Source organism: Octopus bimaculoides, chromosome 8 (genome assembly GCF_001194135.2).
Source record: "Octopus bimaculoides isolate UCB-OBI-ISO-001 chromosome 8, ASM119413v2, whole genome shotgun sequence".
NCBI classification, from domain to species: domain Eukaryota; kingdom Metazoa; phylum Mollusca; class Cephalopoda; order Octopoda; family Octopodidae; genus Octopus; species Octopus bimaculoides.
The window spans coordinates 44,295,577-44,301,965 of NC_068988.1; positions in this window are offsets into that span (position 1 = coordinate 44,295,577).

Genomic DNA, 6,389 nt, shown 5'->3' on the forward strand with positions numbered 1-6,389 from the left:
GCAGCCATATATTTACAGGTAGGGAAAGAGAGAAAGAGAGAGAGGGAGGAAGATGGAGGTGTATCCAATGCCAAGATTCCAATATCAATGGCATTCTCTCTCCATTTCTAAATTGGCAACTATGACTCTCTTTCCACCTACTGTTACCTTCCTCAACAGCTTTCATTGATATCCATCACACTCACAAACATACTCTCACCACCAGTGACCACTTTCTCTCTCTCTCGCACCAGCATTTAATACCTGCCTCTCATAATGGTGCCTGAGTAACAAGGGATTGCATCAGATCTGTTGGTATCTGATACACCTCAATCGCTCTCCCCCTCTCTTTCTCCTACCAATAAATATATAATTGCTATTAATATCTCTCATCTTTCACGATGCCTGATGGACGAGGGATTACACTGGATCCAATACATCCACTCCACCAACTTCCAGTTCCTCTTCCTCATGTACTCATCACTCTCTTGGCCATGTCCACTACTCATTACTTATTCCCTCTCCACCAAGGTCTACTTTGCTTTTCATCCTTTCAAGGGTGATAAATTAACGTATTAGTCAAGTACTGGGGCTGATTTAATCAACTTGCTCCCAACCCCTCAAAATTGCTGGCCTTATGCCAAAATTAGACAGTATTAATATGGAGTGGCTGTGTGGTAAGTAGCTTGCTTACCAACCACATGGTTCCGGGTTCAGTCCTACTGCGTGGCACCTTGGGCAAGTGTCTTCTACTATAGCCTTGGGCTGACCAAAGCCTTTGTGAGTGGATTTGGCAGACGGAAACTGAAAGAAGCCCGTCATATATATGTATATATATATATATGTATGTGAGAATATGTTGTGTATCTGTGTTTGTTCCCCAACATCGCTTGACAACCGATGCTGGTGTGTTTAGGTCACCATAACTTAGCGGTTCGGCAAAAAGAGACCGATAGAATAAGTACTAGGCTTACAAAGAATAAGTCCTGGGGTCGATTTGATTTGACTAAAAGCGGTGCTCTAGCATGGCCGCAGTTAAATAACTGAAACAAGTAAAAGAATAAAAGAATGAACCTGCAAATCTTTTTATTTTCAGAAGGTAGGGTGGATACAGTGATTTATATCGACCCAGTACTTGACCAGTATTTATTTCATCAATCGCTGAAGGATGAAGAGCACAATCTGCATTGGCAGGATTTGAACTAAGAACAACCTGGAAACTAAATATTGCAATGCTTATTACTCATTCTGACAACCACTACACTTAAATGATTGTCACTTGGTGACAACAAATGTTGGAGAGAAGATGTTTCACGAAGCAACATTTTATAACTTATGGAAACGTTCTTCTTGGTATGTCATTTATGCATCGTTTAGTTGTTATTGTATTCACATAGGATCCAATTATTAAACTTCTTTAGTTGTTTGCATATCTTTTAAATAGTCTGAAATTGTTAGAATGCCAACAACCAATACTTGAGTGATTTCTCAAACAGTTTGGCATATATTTTCTTCCCTTAACATCTTCACTAGATAATTTATAACAACTGTAACATATCACTTTACCTTTCTTCATTTCCATTTTTGTCTTTGAGATCTTCCATCTCCATTGTAAAACTTTTGAAAGAAATGCTGCAGTACACATAGTATACGTTTGAAAGTGGTATTGCAGCAAAATACAATGTCATGTTAGAAAATGATGTATAAATCATTTTGCATCTTTTATATTTGAAAGCTGGCATTGGCTGACTGGTTAAGCTGTTCGCTTCTCAACCACATTGTTTTGGTTCAGTTCTACAGTAAAATAGTTTGGGGAAGTGCCTCTTACTATTGTCCTGAGCCTACTAAGGCTTTGTGAATGCATCTAATAGGTGGGAACTGAAAGAAGCTGGTCATATAGGTAGGTATGTATATGTGCGTGTGTGTGCATGTGTTTGCACTTCTTTGTCTTGACTTCACATGACAGTTGTAAATAAGTATCACTGTCGTACAAGCGGTGTCAGAGTTTCTATAAAAAATCTCCAGTCATGAGGAAATATGACCTTGCTTGGAAACATATGAGGGTTGAGATAGGAAGGACATTTCCAAGCCTCAGAAAGTGAGAGCAAATCTATTATATTTCTCTCTCTCTCTTTCTATCTCTCTCTCCCTCTCTCCCTCTCTATGCACACACGTAAACATGTATAAAGAGGAAGAGCTTTTTTTTTAGATATATATTGAAAATAACTGTTCTAGTTCTATCATCGGATCCTTTCCTTTTGAACAGCAGATGGAGAAATTAATTTTTTGTAACTAAATACTTTCAAACTTCAGACACTGGTAGCATGTGTCATATAAAACATCTTTTACTCTTAATGTCCTTGAGAAAACAGGAAAAAAATGAAGTGTAAAAGTTTCTACTACCATAACAAATGCTTTTGCATATTACCGACAAATTTATAGAGAGCAAAAAAAAAAAAAAAACTTCTTCTAAGCAAACAACTCTAGACTTGTTTTTTAAAAAGAAATCTACAAGTCCATCTATGAGTGCTTGTGAATCAGCGATTGCATCTACAAGTGCACAAGTCTAGTGTGAGTGAAAGTGATTCAGAAAACGATTGTAATAGTAATATTTTTTTAAATTATAAATGATCTTGTCATGCTTTTTACTTTACATAAAATATTCTTTACATTCTACTGTTGTTTTATTGCCATTTATTTACAAGTATTATAAATTTTACAGGTAAAATATTCCTCTGGGAACGAATTAACATTGCTACTATGGGAAATTATTGCTCTGTTTTATGAGTTTTCACTTTACAAGTGGTCTCTGGGAACAAATTAACTTGTATGTTGAGGCATTACTGTATTTATTAATAGAGGCGTAAGTAGTATTTCATAGTTGAGAATTCTGGTGTGGCTGTTTTTATTTTATTTAATTTTTTTGTTGTGTGTTTCAGTCATTGGACTCCAGCCACACTGGGGCATTGCCTTGAAGGGGTTAGTTGAGCAAATCGTCTCCACTATTTGTTTTAAAGTCTAGTACTTATCCTATTGTCCTTTTATGCCGAACTGCTAATGTTACGAGGCCTTAAACAAATTGACACAGGTCGTGAAGTGTTGGTGGTGGTAGTGGCAAGGGTGAGGTGAGCGGACACAAACATGAAAACACATACACATATATGACAGACTTTCATAAGGATTTCTGTCAACCAAATTTGCTCACAAGTCATTGATTGACTTGGGGCTATAGTAGAAGAAACTGTGCACTGGGACTGAACCCAAAACCATGTAGTTGCAAAGCACACCATTTAACTACACAGTCACACTCACACACACATGCATGCACCTATGTATGTAGTATGCATGCATGCATGAATGCATGTATGCATGTATGTATGTATGTATGTATGTATGTATATATATGTATGTATGTATGTATGTATGTATGTATGAAAAAGGTGAATTAGCCCCTGAGATTCAGTGTGGAAAATTACATCAATACACCAAATTTTAAGATTTTCACTAAACTTTAAAATTTCCACAGGTGCAGCCAAGCAGAAAAGATATTGGTGTACCTTTGAACAATTTGAGAAATTATGGATTTCATTTTGTGAGTACGCCTACTGTTTGCTGCTATTCTACTTGAAAAATATCAAGTTCTGAGATAAATTGAGTCTGTTAAAGTATCAAAACTTTTGAGTTGATGGCATCAGGGACCATCATCTCACAGACCATAGATGTTTCTACCTTACTGGCAAACTTCTTAATTCTCAATGGTTATGCCATCTATTATGAAGAGCCAAGTATAAAGTAAAAGCTTGCCACAATAAATAACAGGAATTTTGTAAAATAAACAAGTATTTTATTATCTAGGTGTAATGAGCTCAAACTCCACTTTTATGCTTCACTTGGAGACCAGTGGATTCTACCCAATTGCCACTGTTATGATAATCTGCATGAATACTGTCTTCAGCAGGAACTCAATGACACACAAAGAATTCTGTGTTTCCATAGTAGTTTATTATGCATGATTAATGAATGTAATATTTAGCTAGGTAAGAACATTTGTGTAAGTTTTATGGAATGAATGATAAATCGCATTATAAGATTCAAAGCTTTTCTATTATCATTAACGATATTAATAAAGTAAATCAATAGATATGAATTATAGATATGTTTTGATCAGTACTGATTAACACTTAAATGTATATATAGGCACAAGCATGGCTGTGTGAATATGGAGTTCACTTCAATTCCACGTGGTCTTTAGTTATAACTCTCTTCTTGGCATCTAGGGCAAATGTCTTCTATAGTAGCCTTGGGCCTGTCAATACCCAACTGTGAGCATAATTGATAGACAGAAACTGCATGGAAACCTATGGCATATGTACATATGGTTTAAATGTACAGAAAACAAAAGGAAGAGACAGGTGAGGGAACAATAAGCAGATGTATAAGTTTGACAATCAAGAAAAATGGAGAAGTTTTTGATGTTTCAAACCTAGGCTCTTCAACAGAAAGGGATGAGAAGGAAAAAATGGAGAGAAAGAGAGAGAGAGAGAGAGAGAGAGAGAGAGAGAGAGAGAGAGAGAGAGAGAGAGAGAGAGAGAGAGAGAGAGAGATGGGTCGGAATTAACAGTTCCACATATTGAAATGAACAGAAGGAAGAGGCCAATGGAAGGGGAAATAACAGCGGCCTGGTTAAACTGGGATGCACGAACGTATGTGTGTATGTGAAAAAGGTGTGTGAGAGTGTATATGCGTGTGTGAAGCGGGGAGGAGGAGAGCACGTGTGTGTGTGCGTGTGCATATGGAAACGTGTATGTATATGTGTATAAATAAACAAGTATAATACGTGTGCTAGGTAGAGTGATGTATGGTCTGTGTATTTATGAGGACGTGTGTATAGGTGTGGGAGTGTGTGAAGTTGTATATAGTTTGTATATGAAGTTATCACGTGTGTGCACACAAGTGCACGTGTGTATCAGCTAATGTGTGCATGAGTGAGTAGCGTGCATTTGTGCTTGTGTGTGTGTGTTTGTGCATCAAGAGTGTGTGTGTGTGACACTGTAGTGTGCATGTACATTGTGTGTGTTTATGAGTGAATATTGTATGTGTTTATGCATGTTGTGGGCGTGTGTATTATGTGTGTGTATGCGTGAATATTGTGTATGTATATGCGAGTGTATGTATATGAGCGGGTGTAGTCACTGTAACCAGTTAGTGCATGTGTGTGAATGGGGCTGTTGGATAAAGTGTGTGTGTATATGGAGTTGATGTGTGTGTGTGATGTTCTGTGTATGTGTGTTAGGACGGCTGTATGTGTGTATGAGGCCATGTGACATATATGTGAGTGTTGTGGGGGAAATGTATGGAGGCACGGGGTGGGATAAAGTGATAGGAGGTGCTTGGTGTTAGTGTATGTGGAGTGGGAAGTAGTGTGTGCGCGTGTGAGTGTGTGTCGGTGTTTGCTTAATGGTGTGTATGACTTGGATACTGAGTTAAACGGTATACAGATGTGTGACAAACATACATAAATACATAAATATATACATGTGCAACGTCTTATTGAATCGTTGAGCAGTAAACAGTGATGCTATGTTGTCATTCACTGTCAACAAATCGTCCTCCAGCTCTGTGTTTTCTAAAACTGAATAAAAGAACCTTTATTTAAAAAAATGAAAAAGAAAACGAATGGCGACTGGAAGGGCATCCGGTTGTGAAACAAGTCTTCAATAAGTGTTCATCTAACCCATGCTAGCATGGAAAAACAAACATAAACCCGACGAGTGACCGAATGAATAGACACACACATACACACACACAATGGTTTAGCAAATAAATAAGACGAAGAAAATGTTATTAGTTGAAATGGCCTTTTGCTTTATCGTTACAATGTAAGATGCAACTTCTTCAAGTTGTTGTACAATGATTATTTGCAGTTCTATTATCCAGTCTCTACTCAGTTAGCTTCATCTGTGAGTGACTGCTAGAAGACGGATAGAAAAGGAAAGAGGTAGAGAAGGAGCAAAATCATTTGCCTCACTGTTTTGACAAATAGAAAGGGCGAAAATTGTGTAGTGGTGCAGTGTCAATCCATAAGTGAAAGACGTACTCTTTGGGGCTGACACCAATCGAAAGAGGTTGAAACGATTTTGGGTTCTGTATTTATATTTTTTCTAACTAAATTAAGTCAGGTTAAACAAAGGATTTTCTGTTCCCTATCTGTCTTGACCTAAGCTTGACTCAAAATAGTTAGTTAAAGAATAGAACTTAGCCATATGTGATCAGTGACTCTCATAAATTTCTAAGTACAAAAGCCGAGAACAATAGGAAAGAACTTACTTATAGAAAAATGTCGATTTGATTTCGAATCCTGGCTTAGAACCTAGGAAGCTATTCGTTTTACACACACACACACACACACA